This window comes from Panicum virgatum, chromosome 5N (assembly GCF_016808335.1).
Source record: "Panicum virgatum strain AP13 chromosome 5N, P.virgatum_v5, whole genome shotgun sequence".
In the NCBI taxonomy this organism is placed as follows: Eukaryota; Viridiplantae; Streptophyta; class Magnoliopsida; order Poales; family Poaceae; genus Panicum; species Panicum virgatum.
In genome coordinates, this window is record NC_053149.1 from 42,897,664 (window position 1) to 42,925,027 (window position 27,364).

General features: G+C 44.2%; 1 pseudogene; it reads left to right on the top strand.

Annotated features, from left to right (window-relative positions):
* The first annotated feature begins 2,302 nt into the window (after nucleotides 1-2,302).
* Nucleotides 2,303-27,364, top strand: part of LOC120674819 — a 34,790-nt pseudogene continuing 9,728 nt past the window's right edge.

The following is a 27,364-nucleotide window of genomic DNA, read 5'->3' on the forward strand; positions in this document are numbered from 1 at the left end:
AGACAACTCAGCCCTTACCTCAGTCAAGTAACATGAGTAATCATTACCATTAAGATGAGATAGAAGTCTAAGAATATTGGTGAAACCTTTCAGCTTAGCCCTAGGGTCCAGTATAAATGCAAAGGAGTAGAGCATGTGTATGTCACACCAGTATTGCAAGAACCTATCTTTCATAGGAACCACAACTGATCTTAATTCTCTATCATTTTCATAATTATTTAGATGGCTAGCTATCTCAAGAACATGATGCAATATTAATGGAGATGTGGGGTAATAAACACCAGACAGAACAAGTTTTGGCTTAAACACTTCAAGGCCAGCCTTAACAATAAGATTGATGATATGACAAGCACTTCTTTAATGCAGGAACAAGCTACCAACATAACCAGACAAAACAGGATTAAGTTGATTAATAGCCCTAGTGTTAGCAGCAGCATTGTCCAGTGTAACAACAAAGATTTTATCAGTTAACCCATAATCAGCAATAACAGAAGCAATACGCTCAGCAATATTCTCAGCATTGTGAGACACATCAATCAACCTGAGACCTAAGATCCTTTTCTCTAGTTGCCAATCAGCATTCACAAAATGAGCAACCACACTAAGGTAATCCTCCTTAGCATTGCCAGACCAGATATCATAAGTAAGAGCAACAGAGGATATAGACTTCAAACACTAAACAAGCTCAGCACGACGTTCAGTGAAGTACTTAGCAAAATCTCTAGTGGTTGTTTGCCTAGACACCTTAGCAAATCTAGGATTATGAGCAGTAGTAATGTACTCTTCAAAAGCATCAGACTCACCAATGCAAATAGGTAGGTGAAGACGAGCAATTAACATACACAACTGAGTACGAGCTACTTCTGGTTTGTACTCCCAAAGGTGCACAGAGCCATCAGGATTAAACTTAAGTTGAGATTGAGCCATGGCATTACGACCTTTCAAAATAGGGCATATAGGAATGTGCCGTTTCAAGTGACCAGTACCATGGGTTGATCTACCAGTGAGGTTTTTCTTGCAATGCTTGCATCGAGCACCAGTTCGACGTTCCTTACCATCAATTACCTCATAGATCTCATCAAAGTCTTTCCAGACCTTGGAGGTGGACGCCCTCCTCTTCCTGGTCGCGCCAGAAGCAGTGGCAGCAGCGGTGCTCGCGCTCCCATTGCCAGATCCAGATCCAGGATTCCCCTGAGGAAGACCTTCTGGATCTAGGTCGATGGCAGCATTGCTGCCAAACAGCTCAGCGGCATCCGCAGCCAGGTCATCCTCATCATCTCCGCGAAAGCCCATCGATCGCAACTCATTGTTATAGGAGTTGTCGGCGGCCATCACCGGTCTTCGGTCCCTCACGGCCTGCACAAGGAGGAACATCCGTGAGGGGGATTCATGAGAAAGAAGGAGAAGAAAGGCGAGTTCTGACTTACCTTTGGCCGGAGCACCGAAGACCGAAGTTGCCGTCGATGCCCTCACCGGAGTTGCAGGCCATACAGACTCACAAAGAGGGGAGAGGCGGATTCGTGAGGAAGAAGGAGAAGAAAGGCGAGAATGCAACAACCAAAAGAGAAACAGAACAAGCAAAAGAAGGGACTATGGAGGGAGCCAGGGAGGGCGGGAGGCAACCAAACCTAGCAGCAACAGTCCAGCACCTCTGCCTCACGTCGTCGCCCCTCACCTTTTCCCTCCTTCTTCCTCAAAAATCATAGTCGCCTGTCATGACAGGTCGCCAGATCTGGCCAAGGAGAGGGGGAGGAGGTGAGGGCCTGAGGGGAGCGGCGGATCTGGCCGAGCAGAGTCGGAGGAGGTCCACTGGAGTGGCGGATCTGACCGAGGAGAGGCAGAGGAGGTCGGAGAGCGGCGGATCTAGCCGGCAAGAGGCGGAGGAAGTGAGGGTAGTGGCGGATCTAAGCCGGCGAGGTGGGGTGGAGGTCAGGGTGGAGCGGATTTGGCGAGGAGCGGGGGAGACGGAGGACGGGAGTCGGGAGGAGACGAGGAGGCGGCCAGACGGGCGGCCGGGCGGGGAATGGAGGGGGTTAGGGTTACCGCACCCCGCGCCCGCCCCCTCCCCCTTATATATGGCCGGCCGGCTCGGGCTGGCGGGCTACGTGGGCTTCGTGCTCGCGGGCCGGCCCACGTGCCGAGTCGGGCCGGCCGCTAAACGTGCCAGATTATGCAGCCCTTCCTTTATAGCTACCTCACTCGCCCTCTTGCGTCCGCCAACGTCCATCCCGTGTGCTCCCGCCCGGCCACTAGCTTGAACCAGAGCAAGAGCCTGCAGCCTAGCACAGTAGCACCGCGGACAATGGCCGCCGCCTGCTCCCCGGCGACACCGTAACGGCCGGCGACACCCTTCGTGGAGCTGGCCGGGGCCGCCGCTTCCTCGTCGTGCGGCCGCGCGGCGCGGGGAGGCTGCTGCCGTCGTCGGTTGACGACGACGGCGGCGACTAGTCCGGCGAGGTGCGCCGTGGCAAGGTCGACCGCGGCCGTGCCCCAGGCCGCGGCGGAGGAGGGCCGCAGACGGAGGTCGTCGGGGCAGCTGGCCGTGCCGCCGGCGCTGGTGGACGAGCTCGTGGAGGAGGCGCTGGTGTGGTGCTCGCAGCACGGCCTCGTCGTCGGCGACAAGAACCACCCGGTACGCACGTCACCTTAATTACTATACCTGTACCACACACTTACGCGAGCAACATGCTATTCTTGCTTGATCTTTCCTCTTTCTGCAATATATATTATTTCCCATCTTTACGTGAAGTCGTTGCAAATAAGATGTTGCTCGCTTAGTTTAATTCGTCAGTTTGACCTGAAATTTAGTCTATCTCTCTTTCTTAAGGGAACAAATAAACACAATAATGTCCAGAAAATTTAAATGGCATCCTTGTGTGGCTGGTTTCCATACTTGTTGATCCCTTCCATTATCAGGATTCAGGAATGGGAACTTTTGAAAAAAAAAACTAATGGCTACCGTTATATATAGCAGCCTGAATATGCATGGAGTATTTAGACGGTCTCCAATGGTACCCTCTAAAATCCACACCCTAAAAGGAATATTCTCCTCACTCTAAATAGATTCCGCACTCCATATCAAAATCCTCTCCAACAATACACTCCATACCACACCCCCTATACCCCACTATCCAATATTTTGTATTTCCCTCTCCAACTAACTCCAACTACCTCTCCCCCCTCAAAACTAAAATAACTTGTTATTAATCAAAATCTGGACAGGAATACCAATGATAGTCTAGAGTGTATAATATATTTTTTGAAAAATAATTAATTAAGATAAGAATCAAATTTACAATTGCCTATTTTATTAATTACACGCAGACCACCATGCGCCGTCTCCCCGACCCGCCGCCGTCGGCAGCTCGCGCCCTCCACGGTCCGCCGGCTCCGGCTCCTGCTCCCCCTCTGCTTGGCCCCACGGGCAGTTGGAGTGCGTCCATATGCCCCCCAACTGTGGAGGGTCCTGCCATCGCCCTCCATTTTGGGGGGCCTTTTACAGTGCTCCATTGGAGCAGTTGGAGGAGATGACCCCCTAAAGGACGGTGCCGGGCGTGATACCGGCCGCCGTTGTGGACGGTCTTAGCTTGTAGTACGTCCTTAGGCAAATGCTACCTCCGTATCTAAATATTTGTCACCGTTGACTTTTTGTCACTAATTTGACCACTCATTTTATTCAAAAAATTTATGCAGAAACACAAAAATATAAGTCATGCTTAAAATACTTTAGATGATGAAGTGAGTCATACATAAATTTTTTGAAACTTACAAAACTTTTTGAATAAGACGAACGGTCAAACTTGTAATAAAAAATCAATGGCGATAAGTATTTAGATACGGATGGAGTGGTATACTTTCTAATGTTGGAATTTGTGGGCGCAACATCATTTTCAGGCCGATTGGGCCATGTTCACTACTACAGAATAGGCCTTTGTTCCAGGTCATTTGTCCCGACTGCCTTTGGGCCCGGGACAATAGGTGGCTTTTGTCCCGGGTCCAACGGCTAGCAGGGCGAGCGGAGGGGGGAGGGGGGGACAGGGGCCTTTTGTCCCGGTTGGAGCCACCAACCGACACCAAAGGCACCCCTTTTGTCCCAGTTGATGGCTGCAGCCGGGACTTTTATACCGGCTAGAGCCACCAACCGGGACAAAAGGGGGGTCTTTGGTCCCGGTTGGTGGCTCCAACCGGGACAAAACTCCTTGGCCCCCTTATCCCCTTCCCTCCCCCCTCCCCGTCCGAGCCATTCAGCTCACTTGTTCTTTCTGTTCTTGGCTAGGGAGAGGGGAGTTCTTGCTCATTTCTTCACCACATTTATGAAGATCTTTGACTCCACCGTCCATCCATCGACGCTAAAGGTTTGTGACTTGTTTTTCTCTTCTTTCATTGCTTGTGTAGCTCATTTCATGCTTTAGAAATAGAGAAAATGTGTAGCTCATTTCTTGGACATTTAAATTGCATGTGTAGGTGTGATTTTCTTTTAGATTTAGATGAGTATGTGGATAGTAGAAATTTGTAGAATGAGTGTAGACAATTTATGTGATTTACTTGTATATATGCCATATTGTGGATAGTTGTTTTTTTGTATTAATGAATGAATAAATGAAATGAGTATATTAGAATTTTTTGTATTATGAATGAAGTATTTTGACACTCTAGTGATGTATTTATTCAGGCTCACATTGAAACCATCTAGAAGCTTAAAAAAACTTTATTTCGAAACAAGTATACGTCGTTAATCTCCATTCACCAGTGATGGCACTACATTTCGGGGACATACGATGCGCTATATGAATGTCGCCAATAGGTTGGTTGCAACACCAGCATTTTCGGTTAATCCAAACGCAGCATTTGGCGCAGTCAGCGTGGCCGTTGTTTTACCGAGAGCATATCAACGAGCATGCTGCATGTGCAAAGTGCTGTGTTCCTATCAACCGAAGATGTTGGTATTGCAACTAGCCTATTGGTTACGTACTTGTACCGCACCGTGTCCCCCCGAAAGACAGTGTAATCACCGCAGGGTCGAGGTTACCGACATATACATTTTTCGAAATAAAGTTTTTTTCTTCTAGATGGTTTCTGGATATTGAAAAGAGTGTTCTCCTGGAACTGAAGGGTGTTAAAATAATTAGGAGTTATAGAGATTTCTTTCAATTAATTAGAGATTTCTTTCAATTAATGATACATTTCATCTTTGTTATTTGTTTTCATTATTATTTATAAGAGTAATTAATCTGATCATTGTAATTATAAAAGTAATTAATATTTGCATTGTAATTGTAAGAATTTATAATTTTGTGAAAATAAAAGTGTTTTTCAATAAAATATGGCTTCAGCAGCTGGAGGGAGTGGCGCCGGTGGGGGTGATCGTTGTCCTTCTAGAGAGAATGGCACAAATCCAGTAGGTCGTCGGTCCAAAAAACCTAGCGCTTTTCATAGGGCAGCGCTCCGTTATTTGGAAAAAGAATATAGAGAATGTGTGGCAAGGGTCGAGGAGCCTCCGTTTGATCTTGAGGATTTGTTGCGGCGTTACGGTTCGTCACCACCAAACTCGGAGGTTCCAGCTCTGCCATCTTCTTCTGCGCCAGTAAGTAATCCGTCAGAGCATTATGCGTTCCCACGCAAGGACGGTTGAAAACCTATGTGTCGTCGAGAATTTGGGAGGCGGTTAAGAAGACATTGATTGATAGATCCCCCGAGTAGGAAGTATTATCCTGTATTTTAATTTGTACTATTTACTTTGTTATGTTCTGTAATGGATTAAGTACTCCTTTTTAATTAATCATGATATATGATGGATATTGCAGATCTTTTAATTATTCATGTTATGTTACATTTAATTTAATTTAGGTTGGATATATTTTATTTATTCGATACATGTAAAGAATTCAAATCGATTCCTTTAAAATGCAGATGGACCGACAATGGATGTATAATGTTGACCGACGTTCTAACGAATTCATTGAAGGCTTGCATTATTTTTTTTCTGTGGCTGAGGCAAACAAGTAGAATGATTTTATGTGCTGCCCGTGTGTTAATTGCAAGAATAACAAGGATTACCCCTCTTCAAGAATCCTACACAGCCACATTTTCGCAAATGGTTTCATGGAGAAGTATGTTTGTTGGACAAAGCACGGAGAATAGGGGGTTACCATAGAAGACAATGAAGAAGAAGATTTTGACGACCACTTTCCCGGAAATGCTGGATTCGGTGCATTTGATGATGATATTCCTCTGGAAGAGCCCGAAGTAGATGTAGCAGAAGATGATCCCAGCGATGATCTGGGAAAGGCACTGCACAATGTGCGGACAAACTGTGAGAGTGAAACGGAGAGGTTGAAGTTCCAGAAGATGTTAGAGGACCACCGTAAGTTGTTGTACCCAGGCTGTGAAAATGGATTGAAGAAGTTTGGCACCACCCTGGAGTTGCTGCAATGGAAGGCGACAAATGGTGTATCCGACAAGGGATTTGGTGAATTACTTAAACTTGTTAAAAAAAAAGCTTCCTAAGGACAACAAATTGCCTACCACAACGTATGAAGCCAAACAACTTGTTTGCCCTCTAGGATTGGAAGTGCATAAGATACATGCATGCCCCAACAACTGCATCCTCTACCGAGGTGACTACGAGAATTTGGATGCATGCCCCATATGCAGTGCATTGCGTTACAAGATCAGAAAAGATGATCCTGCCGATGTCGAGGGGGAGCGTCCCCGGAAGAGAGTTCCTGCCAAGGTCATGTGGTACTCGCCTATAATACCACATTTGAAGCATTTGTTTAGGAATAAAGATAATGCTAAGTTGATGTGATGGCACAAAGAGGAATGCAAGCAAGACTCGATGTTGAGACACCCTGCTGATGGGTCGCAGTGGAGAAAAATAGATAGAACGTACCCTGAATTTAAATTGGATGCGAGAAATATAAGATTCGATTTGAGTACGGATGACATGAATCCTTTTGGTGAGATGAACAGTGGTCATAGCACTTGGCCTGTGATTCTTTGCATGTACAATCTTCCACCATGGCTCTGCATGAAATGGATGTTCGTCATGATATCAGTGCTTATCCGGGGCCCAAAGCAGCCCGAAAATGACATTGATGTGTACCTAAGACCATTGGTCGAAGAACTCTTATTGCTCTGGGGCGATGAAGGTGTACGGATGTGGGATGAATACAAATAGGAAAACTTCAACCTACGAGCATTGCTGTTCGTAACAATCAATGACTGGCCTGCTCTTAGTAACTTGTCAGGACATTCGAACAAGAGATATAAAGCATGCACACACTGTTTATAACGATAATATATGATTGACTCACTGTAAGAATGTTGTATACATGGGTCATCGTCGGTTTCTTCCCATCAGGCATCCGGTATGAAAGAAGGGCAAGCATTTCAAAGGCCAAGCGGACCACCGAACAAAACCGATGCACCGTAGTGGTAAAGATGGCTTCGACATGGCAAAAGATCTAGAAGTTAATTTTGGAAAGGGACCTGGTAGCCAACCTGTTCCGAACAAAAATGGAATGACGCCCATGTGGAAGAAGAAATCTATATTTTGGGAGCTACCGTATTGGAAAGTCTTAGATGTTCGTCATGCAATTGATGTGATACACCTCACGAAGAATCTTTGCGTCAACCTGATACCATTTTTGGGAGTTTACGAAAAGACAAAAGATACACTAGAAGCACGTCAAAAATTGCAACGTATGGAAGAACGAGATGCCTTACATCCACAACAGTGAGATAATGGACGAGAATACTTAAGTCCTGCCAGTTATACTCTTAGCAAGGAAGAGAAGGAAAGCATGTTTGACTGCTTGAGCAGTATAAAGGTTCCATCTGGATACTCATCCAATATAAAAGGAATCCTAAATTTGGCAGAGAAGAAATTTACAAATCTCAAGTCCCATGACTGCCACGTGTTTATGACCGAACTTTTTCCGGTTGTGCTGCGGGGGATTCTGCTTGATAACGTCCGATTAACTATCGTGAAGCTATGTGCCTTCCTCGACGCAGTTTCTCAGAAGGTAATTGACCCGGATAATTTGATAAAGCTGCAAAACAATGTGGTGCAATGCCTTGTTGGCTTTGAGTTGATATTTCCACCATCTTTCTTCAACATCAGGACACATCTTCTAGTACACCTTGTGAAAGAGATTGATATCCTCGGACCAATATTTCTACACAACATGTTCCCATTCGAAAGGTTCATAGGGGTACTCAAGAAATGTGTTCGTAATCGAGCTCGTCCAGAAGAAAGCATCGCCAGTGGCTACGAAACTGAGGAGGTCATTGACTTTTGTGTTGACTTTATTAATGACCTTAAACTGATTGGGTTCTCTGAATCGCGATATGAGGGGAGACTAAATGGAAAGGGTACATTAGGAAAGAAATCTTATGTCTGCACAGATAATTTCTCATTCAAGAAAGCGCATTATGCGGTTCTTCAACAATCATCCTTGGTTGACCCGTATATCGAGGAACACAAGATGATTCTACTCTTCGAATTCCTAAAAAAGTTTGAGGCATGGATTACACGTGAGCACATGAACACTTTCGGCAGCTGGTTGCGGAAACATCTAATGAATAATTTGGATAGGGGACCATCTTGTAATATCTTAACATACCAAGGATACGAGATAAATGGAAACACATTTTATACGATAGTCCAAGATAAAAAGAGTACCAACCAAAATAGTGGTGTTCGTATGGATGCCACGGACAACAATGGAGAAAAAGGACACATATTACGGCTACATTGAAGAGATATGTGAGCTGGATTACGGTCCCAATTTCAAGGCGCCTCTATTTCGTTGCCAATGGGTTAAGCTATCTAGAGGAGGGGTAAGAAAAGATGAGTATGGGATGACAATAGTTGATCTCAACAATCTTGGGTATAGAGACGAGCCGTTTGTCCTAGCCCAGGATGTCGCTCAGGTTTTCTACATTAAAGACATGTCCAGCAAGCCAAAGAAGGGGATAAACAAGCAAAAGGATGAGCCTAAGCGACACATAGTTCTATCAGGGAAGAGAAACATCGTTGGCGTGGAGGACAAGACAGACTTGTCAGAAGAATATAATAACTTTATTGCCATTCCACCTTTCGAAGTAAATGCTGATCCATGCATCCTGCTAGCTAATGATGATGCTCCATACTTGCGCTGTGATCATAATCAAGGGACATTTGTCAAAAGAAAGTCTGTTACCGCTAATCTTTCATGTACTTGAATCATTTTCTATTATTCCATAGAAAAGTAATGACAATTCGAATACTTTTATTATATATGTACTGTACCATTATCCTTTATGTGTTATATATATATATATCATTTCTTATAGTTTTCACTTAATTATCAGACTCAAGTATAATTTTCATACAATAATATGGATTAATCAACTAATTTTATTTATTTCATGAAATTACATTCACATTAACACACTATACTCTCTCACTAACACACACACTATCTCACAAACTCACACACTACTCATTAATGTCATGAACTTGCTTAGTTTTATGTAAAACTCTAGTTTTATGTAAAACTCACTTTTTAAATGTTAATTTCGTGATAGAACCCATTTTTTTGTCGAAAAGCAAAAGTTTGAAAAAATTTATTCATCTAATATATTTTTGCATGGTCAAAATAAAAAAATATGATTTCAAAAAAGTTAGATATTTTTTTGACCCAATCACTTGAATAAAAATTAAATATTTTTGTTACGTGTATCAAGTCTATATAGAGATAAGAAATTTTGTTCCATAATTTTTGGAACCATAATTTTTTTATTAACAAATAAAAGTCTATTTTAAAAGAGAAGTAAAAAGAAACAAACCAAAAAGAGAAAGATTTGACGAGAATGAGGGAAAACGGGCCCCTTTTGTCCCGGATGCTAGATCCACCCGGGACTAAAGGTGGGCCGCGGGCTGGGAATTTTCCTGGCCTGCCTAAAAACACCTTTTGTCCCGGGTGGAGCCACGACCCGGGACAAAAGGCCCTTTTGTCCCGGGTGGATAAAAGACCCCCTATATAACTCACCTTCTTCCTCGCCCCCTCCAACACATCGTGCTTTTCTTGATATGCGTCGGCGTGCCATCGTCCCCGAGCGCCGCTGACCACCGCCGCTAGAGGACGTGCCGCCCGAGCTTCGCCCCCCATCGCGCCGTCGTCCCCGAGCGCCGTCGTCGCCGAGCGCTGCCCCGAGCGCTGTCGTCCTCCACCCATGCGCCGCCCGAGCTCGCCGGCCTCGACCTCGCCTGCCGCCGTGCTGGCCCCGCCCCTCGAGCGACCTCCACCGCCGCCGGCCCGAGCTCGCTGGCCCCGACCTCGACGGCCGCCGTGCCGGCCCCCCGCTCTCGACCGCTGCCGTGTCGCCGCGACCTCGACCGCCGGCACGTTGCCCCTCTCGGCCGCCGCCTCGCCGACCCCTCGCGACGCACCACCGCTAGCGCCGGCCAAAGACGTAAGCCCTTTGCTGACGTCAGCACATAGTGCTGACGTCAGCTTTTTTTATTATGTTAGAAAAAGTCGAAAATAGATAGGAGTTTGTAGAAAATAGGTAGATAATTGTATAAAATAGGTAGAAAATTATAGAAAATAGTTAAAAATTTATAGAGAATAGGTAAAAATAGAAAATAGTTAGGAAATTGTAGAAATTTTTTAGAAAATCATAGAATTTTTTTGAAGAATCATGAAAAATAGTAGAAAATAGTTGGAATTCAATTATGCATATAGATATTTTTAGAATTATATTATGGATATAGTGTTTTATTTATTATATGTTAAGTTGAATTGATTTATAGATATATTATTAGAATTCAATTATGGATATAGTGTTTTCTTTAATTATAGAGATATAGTGAGAATTAGAGAGAATTTAGAGAAGGAAATAGAGAATTAGGGAGAATTTCTATTATGATGTATTCATTATTTAATTATGTCAGTCAAAGACTTTAATTTATCATGTATTCATTATTTAATTATGTCATTCAAAGACTTTAATTTATCATGTATTTATTATTTAATTATATCATTTAAAGACTTTAATTACATGTATTCTTCATTCTTAATTCAAAGGTGTCATTTATATTACTTCTCGCGCTCGCAAACTGGCGCTAACACACAAACTTACGCTCGGTCTCTCGCTCAGTCACTCACCGACGCACACACACACACGCACACATTCGTTCAACGCTCTCTCGCTCTCTCGCTGTCTCCTCACCGATCCCAAACGTAGTCCCCTTCTCGACCTCGTCCATCTAAACGAATTCTGATCCAATCCTCGCAAATATGTGTATTTTTTAGAGAATTTTCTTAAGGGTTTTATTTGTATTCATTTTTTAGTTACGATGGACCCGCGACAACAAACTGACGCGGAAGACGAACAATTCCTGTTGAATATGATTGCCGAAGGTGGTGGTGCACAAGGAGATGCCCCCGAACAAGCTGATGATGGCAGCAATACCGACATATATTTGAATATGTCCGGTGACGGAATTGAGGCACCATCCATTCAGAATGATGCTGCTGGTGAATAAAGTGCTAATGTACATATCACAACTATACTTACTTGTATTGAAAATCATATTTTCATCTGAATCTATATGAATACTATATAAATATATGAATGTTTTTGCATAGCCGTCTGGATCATCGTCGCAGCAGAAAAAGACGAAACGAGGCCCGACAAAGAAATTGGAAGGGCGGTACATTATAACGGAAGTTGGTCCAGATGGTGAACCGATCGCTCTAGAAGCTGCCGCCAAAAAATTCGTAAGACAATCCGGATGTATTGTTAGGGACCACATCCCGATCAGCTTCAGGCTATGGAAAGCTTCCAATCGAAGCGAGGAACGGGATGCGGTACCCGAAAGAGAAAAAAGAATGGTGCTGGCGGGAGCTTAAGAAGAACTTCATGGTTCCAGTTGAATCAGAAAAGATATGCAAGCGCTGGACCCTGAGCAAGATGGCCGAACAGCTGCAATCATTCAAGAAAACTTTGATGAAGAAATATATCAAGACCGGGACCACGCCTGTATTTACCGGCGAGCTCACAAAGCTAAGCGGCGAGCTCACAAAGCTAAGGGGTCACTGGGATGCATTTGTGCAATACAAGTCTTTAGAGCTTGGGCTTCAGAAGGTGCAGAATGGCAAAGTTAATGCCTCGAAGAAAGTGTACCATCACACTCTAGGGCAAGGAGGCTACAAGCTTGCGATACCCAAATGGGAGAAGATGGAGCAGGATCTGCTTGACAGAGGTATCCAACCTGCGACCATGAACTGGCCTGAAAGTTCAAGGACCTGGTTTTATGGTCATGGGGGAAGCTTGGACCCATTGACTGGGGCCTGATCTATGGGCCAAAAATCCAGCTAGCAGCCCAGAGATTACAGGAGGCCATATAAGCAGTGGCCGAGGGAACATTCCAGCCGTATTGAGAGAGGGACGAGTTGACTTACGCCATTGGGAATCCAGAACATCCGGGCCGCACAAGAGGCAAAGGCGTGGTTCCGTGAAAGTATGGGTTCCGTGATTACATTGAATCATATAGAAGTAGGCAAAGAAGAAGGAATGATAAGCGGGAGCACTTGCGAAGGCTTGAGAAACAACTCCTCTCACACGATCAAAGACTGGCGGGAGAGGTTCAACGCCAAGTGGCCATAGCAATAAGCCAGCAACAGCAAGCGCAACCGGTGCCTCCAGAGCCTAAGGTCATAGCCGATCATCTGTCTCGGCGGAAAAGCAGCTGCGCTTCCACAGACGTCCCCGTCGAGACAACATGAATCTAGGCCGCAGTTGAAGCGACGGCCCCGCAGCGGTTTCCAGTGGATGAGATCACCCAGTGGACCCCTTGTGACCTGCAGAATGCCATCAAGAACTTAATGTTCACTGTTGCGTATGGTACCGCCATGCCAACCTAACCCGGCGACGTGTACCACGGGCAGCAAATTCTGGCAGGATACACAAGAGTTGGCGTGGAGCAGGTGTGCCAGGGTTGGGAGACGCTCGAGCTTGATATTCCTGGAGGCGACAGGGAGAGGACACTAGCAGAAGCCATTCATGGCTACATCCTATGGGATAAGCGCTACATCGTCCTAAAATCGGATGATCAAACACTAAGACCGGCATCTCAGCATGCCTCTCCAAGGCCGTCATCTCCGCAAAACTCCCCAAGGGCAGCACTGTCTCGGAAAGGTTCACCGGCACATTCTCCATCACCATCATCTCATGCGCCGATGAACACTCAAGCGTCACCGTCACCTCCTTGGTCACCCCTTCCGCCGCCGGCAAAGAAACAAAAATAGTAGCCGGCAAAGAATGTAGCTGCACCGGCTAAGGAGCCTCCAAAGAAGAAGGAAAAGAAGAAAAACACCAAGGAGGCTCCTATTAAACCCTGAGACATGAGCCTTGAAGAATGCGATCGGATAACTCAAGAAAGAGTTAAAGAGCACTTCAACCCGAAGCCGAAGCCGAAGCCCGAGAAAGTGATAAATCCGGGAGTTTTGAAATTTTTTAAGGGAATGTGCAAAGCAAATAAGAGAAAATTCATTCCGAAAGATACCCCTTCAGACTATGACCGCACAATTATGAAAACTACTGAGAAAAAGAAGAGAAAAGCAAAGTCGTCGTCGTCGTCGTCCGACGTTCCACAGCTCGGAGCTCAAAAGAAACAATCAATAGAGCCTCTCGTAGTGGGATAGACAACGCAACAACAAGACTTCATTACATTTTTGAAAGAATCAAACCTGACGGTGGCTCAGATTGCAGGGGGAGAAGATATTCCAAAGGCCGAAGTTGTCGTCAAATGGATGTTTGAGCTGGGCAAATCTCTTGTACCCCCGAAGTAGTGACTGTGCTTCCAACGCAAATGTATAAGCTACACCAGCAGTACATGCGTGCGATGGCCGATTGCATCTTCATGTAGGGCACAAAAATTAAAGATGACGATTTCTTACCGGGGGAGGCCATTATATGGATAAACTGGGAAGAAGTTTACCAACTATTCCATCAGGAGGACCTCGACATCTCTATGGTCGGCTTGTGGGTTCTGTAAGTATTTTACTCTCCTTACTAATTGTTTTGCATGATCTCAACATATTGATCCCTTGATTTATTCGGTATCATATAGAATGGAGATACAAACTTGCACGAGAAAGGGATACTCTCACCTCGGCTTCATCGAACCAATTACTTGTAATTGGAGGCTTCTACGTGACAATTCCGATGAGATATTCCAAAACTTGTTCAAGTATTTAAGCGTTCATCACAACAAGCACATGATATTGTTTTCTTACAACTTTGCGTGAGTGATTCCTACCGTCTAACTCTTTCTATTCTATATCATCGAATTGTTTAAACCCTAACTATTCCGTATTATCTTGTAGTGAACACTGGGTCCTAATGGTCATACTTGTCGACATTAGCATGATGGTGGTTATGGACTCATTAAGGAGACCTACAGAACAATACAGTGACCTTCTTAACATGATGAAAAAGTAATTCTACCACTACTCCCTCGATGACTGGTACTTTCAATCACTCTGTTACTTGACTATAATTGTTCTAATCATGCACAGGGTTTGGAAACAAGTCACTAAAAATCATCCAGGTAAATTCAACAAGGAATTGAAGATCAAGACAGATTTTGCGGTACGTACTTGGATGATTCTTTACACGTCTCATTAGTTTTATTATATATTCATATAAATATCTAATAATTTCTTTTCTCTTAAAGTGTATGAGGCAGAAACAAGGCACTAATTTATGTGCATACTATGTATGCGAGAACATCCACGGTCTGGTAGGTCCTTAAAAAGACATGGCAGATTGGGAGGCCAAAGTAAGTAAAAAACTTGTTAATGTTTGAACTCGTATTGTAATTAGTCGAAATTAATTATCCCTCTTTTCCATAGGTCGAGGTGCTGCGCGATCAACTCATACTAGAGGAAAAGATTATGGCGATTCAAGAACAATTGTCCGGATTTATTGTTGAGTAAGTCCTCGATCCAAAAGGCAAATTCTACTATGATGGACACTCTAACATTGACAATCGCATAACATTGACAATCGCAGCAAATATAATAATATATGCGTATATGTGTAATTAAGAACGAATATACCTATGTAAATATATATGTGTGCGTATGTATGTATTATATATCTATTTATGAGTATGTATGTATTATATATATAAGTCCTCCAATAATATATATGTGTATATATATATATGTTTATATAATATTGGTCCTAGACATTTTCATATGTAAAAAAATTCACTCATATAGATATGTGCATACATATACATATATATAAGTGAATTATTTTATATATGAAAACTATTTAGGACAAATATTATATAAGTAACTGTGTGTGGGTATATATATATATTATTGGAGATCATACACACTGAATTCCAATACATAAGTTTAATTGAAATAGAAAAAAATTGAGAAAAAGAAAACAAAAAAAGGGAGCTTTTGTCCCGGTTGGTAACACCAACCGAGACAAAAAGGTGCGCCAGCCACACGGTGCTGGCAGCCTTTTTGTCCCAGTTGCCAGACCCGGGACAAAAGGAAGGACCCCTTTTGTCCCGGCCTGGCGGTCCCGGTTGGGAAACCGGGACAATAGGGGTTTCCCAACCGGGACAAATCAAGCTTTTCTGTAGTAGTGGTTTTTTATTTGATTGCTCACAATAATATTGTCTGTCCTTGTTAGCCACTTGGAATGCAATTTGGTTGAAAAAGTAATAATAATAATATTTTTTTTAAAAAGGAGCAATGTGGTTCACGTGTGTAGTCCTGTTTGGACGCCGAGCCGAAATCGCAACAGTTACCCGTCTGTTCTTTACATTGACAGGCGGGCCAGAGTTTGTGGTGACCACGAGTTAGTGAGCTTGGCTGCTGTTGGTGGTCGGTGGAACATGGGATTGTCTTTTTCTGCGGGAGATAATAAAGAATCGCGCACGCGCCGCACGGGGTTCGCGTGTCGCTTTCACGGGCTAGTGTTGGGATTGGGAAGCAACTTGGCCTCGAGATGACGGGCTCAAAAGAAGAGAACATCTAGTGGAGTACTCGCGACCCAGATTGGGTAAGAAATCAGTAACAAGTAAAAGAATATTGAAAAATAAAAAAAAACATGCTGGTGGAAGTGGTAATATACTAAAAGTCCAAAAAAGAGAGTTTCTAAAACAAAACCGTGTCTTAATTTTTTGTACAGCATGGCATTTCCTCCATTCTTAAATATTTGATACCGTTAACTTTTGACTCAATATTTGGCTAACCATTTTATTCAAAAAATATATAAATACAAAAAGAACATAAATTATGTTTAAAATATTTTTACTGATTAAAAAATAATAATTACATATATTTTTATATAAGATCAATTATGCTATGCATGTGCCTTCTTCTTTCTTTTGTCAAACCGAAGTGTGCATTATGTCATGGAATGGCCATCATAAACCTAGTTGGCAAGTGGGAACTCATATGAGCAAACTTTACAAACAAAAAACCATCGATGAGGTGATAAGTGGGACAAGGATAGGTAGATTTGATGCAATTTTTCGTCAATATTCAATAATATAATCTTCCTACAAAAAAAACCCCCTCCTATATTTGGTAGCCTAACATAGCCTAAAAAAACTTTCTAAACTTTGATCACTAATCTATATATCTTATATAATTGGTCCTCACTAAGTGCAATAAATGCTAATTCTCTCTTCTCTCAAGCAGCCACATCACCTTGAATACTCCAACCGTCCGATCAACTCCATGCACGTTTTCTGTCAATTACATGGATGTCTGTTTGATTTCATTCTTCTCTGATCATTAATTAAACCAAATAGGAATCCAAAAGTCCATGATTCCATCCAAGAGATCACTCACATAACTTTCAGTGTAATCTCTACAATTGAACCATCTATGCGAGCAACCAAACAACCAATTATTTTATTTATCTCTACATTTGAACCACTTATATGAGAAAATGAATACGCACCACCATCCAAGTCCTAATTTTCTCTTTCTTCATATGTCTTATATATATTCCTCTGGACTATAGTTTCATATGATGCATGTCATTTCATCTACAATATGCATGATCCCCAAGGATCATTGCTCCGACACACCTACCTCGACCAATATCGTTTCTTTCAATTTGCTGGGATGGTGATATGTAGCTCTTAATATACATATATATGTTGCAATATAGTTTGCTCCATTTTTGTAATTTAATTTAGAGTAAAATGCACTGGGGGTCCTTAAACTAGTTGACATGTTCTGTTTAGGTCCATAAACTCCGAAAGTGCATTTCTGGGTCCCTAAACTTTTTAAGTCGTTCACCGCAGGTCCATACGCATCCATGTGGGCAGCTAGCGCTGATGTGGCACGCTGACTAGGCGCTCTCTCTCTTTCTCTCTCTCCCCGTTCTCCCCCTGCACCGCGCCTTCGCCTCCCATTTCTAGCCGGCGCCGCCCCCTCTCTCCCCCCTGCGCCGCCAGCGAGGCGAGCCGCGGCGGAGGGACCGGAGCCCCGGTGAAGTGAGCCGCGGCGGAGGGGCCGGAGCCCCGGCGAGGCGAGGCTGGCGGCGGAGGGGCCCTCCAGCCCGACGCCCCGGCGACCACGTACTCCTCTACCTCGCCGGCGCGGAGCTGCGGCGGGCGAGCAAGGCCATGGCGGATCTGCAGGTGGCGGAGGTCGGCCGGCCATGGCGGATCTGCGCGCGGTGGAGCTCGGCCGGCCATGGCGGATCGGCGCGCTGTCGGATCCGGCTCCCCCTCTCCGGTCGGCGTGCTTCGGCGGCGGCGGGCCGACGCGCGGCAGGTCGGAGAGGCGAAGCGGGCTAGGACGGCGCTCGGTCAGCCGCGGCGGGGCAACGTCCTTGCCGCGGCGCCCGCCATGGTGTGCGGCGGCGCGAGGCTTCCGCCGGCGACAAGGCCAGCCGGCGGCAGGGCAAGGCGGCACGGCGACCAGCAGGAGGACGCGGTCCCGGTGCGCACGTCGGCGCGGCCTAGGGAAGCACGGGCTGGGCCTGCGGCGTGCGGCGGCGGCCGCGAGCGGCGGCGCGCGGTGGCACAACCGTTCCCGGCGGTGCAGCATGGGAACGGGCCGAGGAAGGGGGTGTGGAGCTGGAGGAGCTCACCTTGGATCCATTCCTGCTATCAGTTGGGGTGGAGGATGGCCGGAAGGGGGACGTCGATGGTGGGGGCGGAGCTCTGGGCAGCCTCTAATGGCGGCCGGCGGGGAAAAGTTCGATTCGGGCCTGGGGAAGCTCGAGCGAGGCTCGCGGAGTGAGGGAGGAGATTCTGGTGGGGGTGGCGCAGCTACCCACCAAAGGAATCAAACCGCTGCGGTCGGGGATGGCCGGAGCGGGCGATTTCAGCATCTCTGCTCGAGCTCTAGCACCCATGTCTGGAGGAAGAAGAAAGAGTGGCGCTTAGTCAGTGTGCCACATCAGCGCTAGCTGCCCACATGGATGCGTATGGACCTGCGGTGAACGACTTAAAAAGTTTAGGGACCCAGAAGTGCACTTTCGTAGTTCATGGACCTAAACAGAACATGTCAACTAGTTTAAGGACCCCCAGTGCATTTTACTCTTTAATTTATTTCCACATTCATTCTTTTTATCTATAAATTCCTATGAGATTTGTTATTTTATTTCATTGGTAAATGATTTCATAAGAAGAAAAAGGTAATTGAGCGTTGATGCATGTGTGTCAGCTACTATTATAATTACATCTTCACGCCAAGACTACCACTGTGTGTTAAACAAAATGTATCTATTTTTATGTGAATATCAGTTCTATTTTTACTAATTTTCTCCATATGTTCATTAGCCCCATGACAAGTTTCCTTTAATAGAAAATACACCATTTTATGTTTTCAGCAAATTCAGTCTAAAAACTTTTGCATCTTTTGGTTATAGGTTATCAAAATCCTCCCTCAAATCCCGTAGCAATGCGGGGGGAATCACCTAGTATATAGATATAGCTACCTACCACCGTAAAACTGGGAAAAAGGACTTGAAAGTAACACTGGTACCTTCCTACCACGTAAATGAATTTTTATTTTCCATTTTGATATAGCTACATGGAAGTCCCATCTTGAAGGTCGTTAGCAATAGAAGAAAAAAAGTCATTCTAATTCCATGTAATTAGAGCTACCATGTGTCTAAAAACACACGGATACGTTCCATATAATAGCAACTCCAACAGCCTGGCTAAATCCTTGGCCAAATTTGGAGATATAACAGCCTTCTAAAACTACGGAAGGCTCTCCAAACAAAGGGGAATCCAACAGGCTGGCTAAAATTTGGAGTTTGTATATTCAAATGAGTCTTGTTGGATCATGGCCCAGTCGTTCTATCTATGATCATGGCCCATTTGGCTTGGTTGGAGAGCTCAGCCCGTTCAAGTACTTGGAGGGCGGCGGCGGGAGCATGGCGGGAAGGCGGCGCGAGGGTGGTTGCACGGTGGCAGAAGGCGGTGCGAGGGCGGCGGGATGGTGGCGGAACAAGGGCAGCGCGAGGGCGATGGGAGGGCGACGGCGCGAGGGTGGCGCGAGGTCGGCCTCGCGAGGGCGGCACGAGGCGACGGGGTGAGCGCGCGGTGGCGCGAGGGCTCCGGCGTGAGTGCGGCAGGAAAGCGCAGGGAAAGGCGCGAGCGGAGAAGGGAATGGCGGGGAAGGCGCGAATCGCAGAAAAGAGCGCGGGAGCGGATGGATAGCCAGGGGGAGTGGCTGCTATATTTGGCTAGGTAGGAGGGGAAAATAGCCAGCCAGATAGCCAGCCTGGATGGATAGCAAGGCTGTTGGATGCAGGTTTTCTAGATTTTCCTTTTTTTAGGCAACCATTTAGGATAGCAAGGCTGTTGGAGTTGCTCTAAGTACTCTCCTCACATCTGTCACACCCTGAAATTTTTGAATTTCAGGATGTGATTAAAATTAAAAATAAAACAATAATTTTCTCATAATTTTAAAATTTTCTCAACATTTATTTTTCTTCACAGAGAATTTAGTGTAAAAGAAAATAAATATTGGTTGTTTTTCAAATTAAATGATGTTGTTCTTCTGGTGATGCATTCATGTCACATGCATAGTGTTGTTGAGTGTGAAAACCTTTCAAAACGTGTTCTATCATCAAAAGTTCTTCCCGGGAATTTTTCGGATTTTTCTGGATTCTTTTCCCATTTTCCCTAGAGAAAACTCTAATTTTTAGAGGCTCTTCCAAATCTTCTCACGAGCTCCAAATATTTTATTTGAGTTCGTTAGGTCCCAATATATTTCTAGGATTTTTCCTAGAATTTTCGGGCCATTTGGAATATTTTTCGGACTTTAAATATGAATTCTAGATTTTTCTAGAATTATTTTAATTTCGAAAATAATTAATTCCGAATTTTAAATGGGCTAAGTCTATCAAAAGTACGTAAATCTCTCATGGACCTCAAGGGCCCATTCGTGTGTTCCCTAATGGACTAAAGGCACGTAAAGCCCTTTAGCATGGGATGGAGGTTTAGTACCACATTACTAGTTGATGTGGGATAGTGAGGCTTTTCTCCCTGTACATTAAACCAACCTCTCATGGCAACTCCACACAAAAATATAGACTACCCATAGGGAGGCTCATTGTTTGGGAATCCCTAAAATAATCTTTTCCCCAGAATCCCACCATCCTCCGCATCCGTGCATCTCCGGTGAAATCCGACACCACCCTAGTGCTCAGCTCGTCGTACTCTTCGTCGTGGTGTCTTCCTTCTCGCGAGTCGTCGCCATTTCGCCGTCGACCCCGTGCCTTCTCCTCGACAAGTTCACCGCCCCAGAGTTTCGCAAGGTAGCAAGGGAGCTCTCCGGCCTTTTTTTTCTCTCCCCTCCCCTTCTCGCTCCTGCGCGCGCGCCCGCGCCCACCGGCTCTGCTCCGCCGCCGCTCGCCCCAGAGCCGCCTCCTACCGCGCGCAAAACCCTATCCTCCGCCGCCGTGCCGATTGGAGCTCGGAGTCGCCGCCGCGTGGCCGTTCTGTCGCACCCCGCCGTCTTCGAACCATCTCGGAGCTTCGCGTCGAGGTAGAGGAACTCGCCGGCCCGTTTCCCCCTCCCTCGCATTTGTTTCCGACCGGTCCTGCTCACCGTCGCCGCCGCCCCGCCATGAGCCGCCGCGAGCTCCACTCCGGCCATGAGAGCCCGCGCCGCTGCCCTAGATCACTTTCCCGCCCCGCGCGTTTGCTCCCCGGCCTAGTCGCGCTCGATTTCGGGCCCCGGACGGTCATTTTCTGCGAAGTTCGGAGACTCTCTGCCGTGCGCCGCCGCCGGCGCTCTGCGCCGCCGCCAGCCCACCCCAATCCACTCCCGCCGTCCGATTTAGATCCAGCGGCCCAGATCTAATATGACCCGAGTCAACTAAACCAAATACCGGTCAACCGTGGTCATTTTTGCAAATAAACCCCTCCATTTTTCCAAAATCAACCCTCCGTCCATCGCAGTTCAAAACTATTTCTGTTTTAGTCCAAATCTTTACGGAAAACACCCTGAGCTTTTCCAAAATAGAACCCGCCATCCTTAGTGCATAGTTTTGCAAGCTAACCCCTGTAGTTTAGGTTTAATCTCATTTTAGTCCTTGGTTTCTTTATAGCTAGCCCCTTTTCTTTAAAATCTATCGAAGATAAGTCCATAGAACCCTGTTTTAATCATAACTTCTTCGTTTCAACTCCGTTTTCATCGATTCTCGCGCTCAAGTGATCCTTGCAACGTGTGCGATAGCTTTATGACCTTGTTATCCTCTGTGAGCATAGTTTTCTGTGTCTTACAAATCTTTTCTGTTAGTCCTTAACCCTTTGGTTAATTGTGACTAATAAATTCCTGACTCACCGTTTAACCCATAGAATCGCCGTTTTAGCTCCATTTTTCGCGTTTCTTGCGCTCTCGTAATCATAGCAACGAGCCCTATCCTTTAGTGCATTCTTTTTATGCCTTTCTTTTGTTTTGGTATATTGTTCTTAGTTGTACTTGTTGTTTGCTTTGTATGTTTGCTCGATGATTACTTCGAGTAGGCGGATCGTTGTTGAAGCTTGAAGAATCAAGAATTGCAAGTGAGCAAAAGCTGAAGAGTAGTAAGAGTAGCTTTTCGTTGGAGAAAGGCAAGTGACCCTAACCATCTTTCTATCTATGCTTATATACAAGAGTACTTGATTTAATTGGAACATGGAGAACCACCCAAGAAAACCGTACAACCACAATACTATATGGCTCTGGTCTTGGCTAAGTAATTAGATGAACTATATGTTGTGTTGGGGTTGTTTCGCTTGGTGGTTATGAGTTTGTGTTGTGGAGCGGGTGAAGGAAGCTGTGTCTTCTGATAGACCGCAACGGCAGGGACCAACACATACATATAGGGATTCTTTGTAAAGGCCTCGTAGCGTCCCTATGCAATCACACCTTGGAAGTGTGGTATTGTGCCTAGCTAGCACATTGCGTGGTTGGGTTCAAAGTTCTTCGGAACTTTTACGCGAATTGTGGTGAAAGTGTACAACCTCTGCAGAGTTAAAACTAACCGGTTAGCCGTGCTCACGGTCAAGAGCGGCTTGGACCCTCACATGATTAATAAACTTAAAGATGGATATAAATCACATTCTGGTTATTTCTTGTGGCCTTGCTGAGTACCAACCATAAGTGTACTCACCCTTGCTTACTGCTGCTCAGAAGGAGAAGGTGTAAGAAGTATTTTGAAGATGTTGCTGAGTTCTAGGCGTACGCAACCCCCAGTCGATTGCCTGTGAAGTTTGGAGCCTTCGTTTCCAGGATAAGCTGTATAACTCTGATAATCTTCTATTTGTTGTAATTCTCTTTTACGTGATACTGTTACTGATTATTCACTTATGATGTCTCTATACGTATGAAACTTGATCCTGGCATACATATAGTTATGCATTCGGTTTTGTCCTTAAAACCGGGTGTGACAACTTCCCTAAAACATGTCGTTTTGAGTTTGTCCTAAGTCAACTATTTTAAACTTTGACTACAAATAAATTTTTATGAGTTGTTGTGAGATGCGAAAATAGTATGAGTAGATTCATCTCGAAACATTGTTTCATAAAAGCATATTTGACTATATTTTTAAAATATTTCATAGAAAAAATTAGTAGTCAAAGTTGTATTTCAAAAAGTTATATTTCAAAGACCGTGTCGATGTTTAAAACGACATGTTTTAGGGAACTAGAGGGAGTAACTAATAAGGAAAGTTATGATAGCTACTAGCTAGCTATTGCTGTGTGATAGATGTCACTATATCTTAGCGCCTTGCAACTATGCCATCTCGCTAGTAAGAAACTCACTGAGTTGCTTCCAAGTAGGGCTCCCTTTAACATTCTAGAACTCATTTATTCAAGTGCTCTTATGTTTGTCGGTTTAGATTATTGAAACTTTTGTAGTAAGTACGCCAAATTCTAATCACAGACCTATGGATTGACAATTCTTGGACCTTACATCTCGATTATAAAACAGCAGTTCTGGATAGATTTTTGTCATTATGATAATAGAAAATTGACAATGGACATACTCTTGGCTGCAGAGATCAGGAAAAGCCCAAGGCGTTGGTCTGCTGCATGCTCCGTTTTCTCTTTTGCCAATGGCGTTTCCAAAATTTTATTGGGAGCAGGCGCTTGAGTTGGCTCCTCTTTTTAACGAGCTACAGACCGTGTGAGCTTGGACGGGGAGTTCTTGCAACAGACTTTGGCAAGGTTATTTCCATTTGCATTAACACAATAAATGAAAGTTTGATTTTCTTGAAACGGAAAGCAGGCCGGCCTAAAAGGGATTCACCATCAACATCAAATGGTCCAGTGGCCATGAATCAAACTTGCAGAGTCATTGAGTTGGGCATAAATCCAGTACTAAATAAAAAAATGATTATTTTTATCTCTATTTATCTGTTAATGAAGTGCAATATTTAGGAGCATATTTACAATCAATTACTTAAAAAAGCTTTCACAAGTGTTTTCAGTTTTGTATACTCTCGTTACCTGGCATTTGCAATATTTCTCTTTCAGAACGAAACAGGTGGATTTGTTCACTAAAAGGCTTTTAGATATTCACTCTGAGATGATGGAACTAAACAAGAAAGAGGTAACCACGCAGCTTCTTTCAGTTCCAGTCATCAGTTAAAAAAATCTAAAAGTTCTTGCTAACCTAACAAATGGTTAATTATGGATAAATTTTTCAGGAAATTCGTTTAGGCCTTATAAGGTCAGACTACATGGTAGATGGAGCAACTGACTTGCTTCTTCAAGTGGAGCTCAACACCATTTCTACAATTCTACATCTTCCAATGGCCTTGCTTGTGGCGTATCTGAGCTTCATAGGTCAGGAAAAAAGGCATATGAGATCCTATTCCTATCCGATATATCTCATTCATGTGTTGGGGGGCGTTCTACAAATGAATGTGAATTGGTCACCGCTGGCCAAGAAGTGAACGTACCATGTCTAATTCAGAAATCAAATTCCTCACCCTGAACACATATTGTGACTTCATGGTTTCTTTGCAACCCTGGCCCTGGCTACAAGTCTACATATGCATGAATAAATTCCACAGTTTTTATTTATTTCCGTACTTGCAGTGAATCCTGGAAATTAATTAATTAATTATATTAAATGTATGCATTATTAGAGTTGCGTTCTTGATATTTTTACTGGACAGTTTTTTTTCCCAACAATGCTATACATACAACCAGAACGTGCAACTAGGCTGTAGTACTTATAGTTCAAAATGGGGAGTCAGATTTAAATTGGACCTATATAATAACACTAGTCGTGTTCCAGTTGTATATGAATCATTTTCCTTTTTTTTCCTGTTTGTTTTTCGTTCTGTTTTGCCAATACATAACATGAACAGCTGGATACTCTATGCAGAAACCTGGTTAGAATGCAAGAGAGGGAGCTCGGTTTTGATCAAACGAATGTTGTTAGGAACACAGCTATCACCCAGCATGCTGAAGCGCTAGCTAGAGCATGGGCAGAGTACAACAATCCAAGGTTACGTATGGATGATGCATAGCTTCTTGTTCAAAATGTACTTGACTTCCGAAGTCTTCACTGGCTGAAGTTTCTGTCATATACAGTGCAGTAGTCCTGGTGGTGGTTCAAGAAGAAGAGAGATATATGTATGACCAGTATTGGATCACTGTTGCCCTGAAAGAAAGATATCCTTCACATTTGATAAACAATATTAAAATCTTCAGGAACTAATTTGACACTGGAAAGGTGTATAGTGTTTCATCGTTTTCAAATTGTATCCCAATTTTACGTTTTCAAAATTATATCAAGATGTTTCTCTTAAGGGAAAATTCGATTCATGCCACCACAACTCTGTGGATTTCAATATGAAATCCAATTTCAAGAAATTGTAGTGGCATGGATCCAACTAACCCTTCTCTTTAACTCTGTGTCACGTATGGGGTCACAACTATTCGCAAAACGCTGGCAGCAATACAAGCAGAAGGGGAGCTCTGGTCTGATGGTACACTCATGGTGTACGTTCACTTTTCTCTTCAAGAAAATTCGCATGGATGTCAGATTCAATGATACAAGTATAACATAAAACCTTGTTACCTTTTCTCATGTAGGAATGGGTGGCCAGTTGCTCGTCTACTTCAGAGCAGGTTACTCACCGAACGATTACCCTTCACAAGCAGTATGTTTTCTTACAGCTTCCATCAGGAAACTCTTTAAATCTTCGTTTTTAATTTGATTCATTAGATGTTGACCTACAGGAGCATCAAATATTTTTGTCAGAACGTGGAAGTTGAAAAAAGATATTTGGGGTTCTGTTGTCGGTCAAAACCCACCGGTGAGTAGCGACATGCAACACGAAGAGCCGTGAGGTCGCTGGGGCGCTGGCAGGCACTGCTCCCTCGTCAACGGCCCGCAATCCTGGCACACGCCACGGTTTTCTAAGACGCAGGGCGTGCCACCTGACCAATACCTGATCAGGAAGGTGCGGATGTGCTTGCAACGATTTGCCTGCATACACAAACACGTGTAAACATTAGTCCGAGCCGTGGTCGGCTCCCCGGGACGACTCTTGCATCGGCTTTAAAGAGCCGATCGAGTCCCGGTGTCAGATTGGATCTGCATATCCAAATGATAATGGATAAAGCAAATAACTGTAAAGTTGCTTCAATTGAATCTAGCTAATCTAATCCACGACGGTAAAAGCTTCACTGCTAGATCGGAACATTCTACACGTAGTTAGGCCTAGCGAGCGTAATAAACAACCAAACCTTAACCAGAATAGAGGCCTAAGAATAAGCGAAAGCCGATTCTCGGATCAATTCCCTGTTAAGACTAAGGCAGAGCATCTAATACGTCACCGGATCATCCAACCCGTTTGCAAGGCCTAACCTAGCAGATATTAAGCCAATTCTTAAGTATAAGAACAAACCATAACAGATTAGATCTACTAGATAGAAAAGAAGCAGGGTGTTGTCTCCGCGCAACTAATTCTATGCAACGAGAATTAGCATAAGATTAAAACATGATCGCGCAGAGATGACATGATATTCGTAGATGATAAGAAACAAAAGCACGATGAATCTACTAAAAATCATGCTACGAATATCAGGATAACTAGCACTACTCGCCATAAAAAACATTTCAGTACGAGTAATACCAAGGTAAAAGCAAGAACAATGCTGCCCTGATCGCAAGAAGCGATCAGGGCAGCATGATGCTTACTTGGATGAAACCCTAGAATTAGGGGTGGCGGTGCGCCGAGAGTTGTTGTTTGCGAAATGTGATGATGTTCTTTCTTGACAAATGTCATAGAGTACATATTTATAGTCCGGAGACTTGGACAACAATCTAAACTAACGTGTCCATATCGCACTCTATCTCTAACTCAAACTGAACTAAATCTAAAGATACATGGCCCACATAGCCTAAACGCTTACGCAGGAGCCGATTCGTAAGCCTCCTTTAATTTCTTCATTAAGCCCAACTCACTCGCGGCCTATTAATTAACCTATTAATTTATGGCGATAACACATGCCCCCCAGTTTCAAAGTATGAATGCTTTGAAACTTTGTATAGTCGACGCCTCAATCTGCATGATGGACTCAGCGCCTCAGCTCTTCTGATGTTGCTCTTCCTATAGCTGATTCTTTACTGATAGCTGACGCAAAGAGACGAATCGACTTTACTCCTCCTGCTAAACAACTTGGATCTTTTGAACAGAAAATAACTTCACTCCTCAAATGATTCTCTCAAATCGCTCAATGTGTATGATTCCTCACCAAGACATTATATTGCCTCCTTTCTCCCTATCTCTAGTATGGCTTTTTGTGGAGTTCTGGGTAGGGAATGAAGAGGTAGCATACTCGGGTCGCACA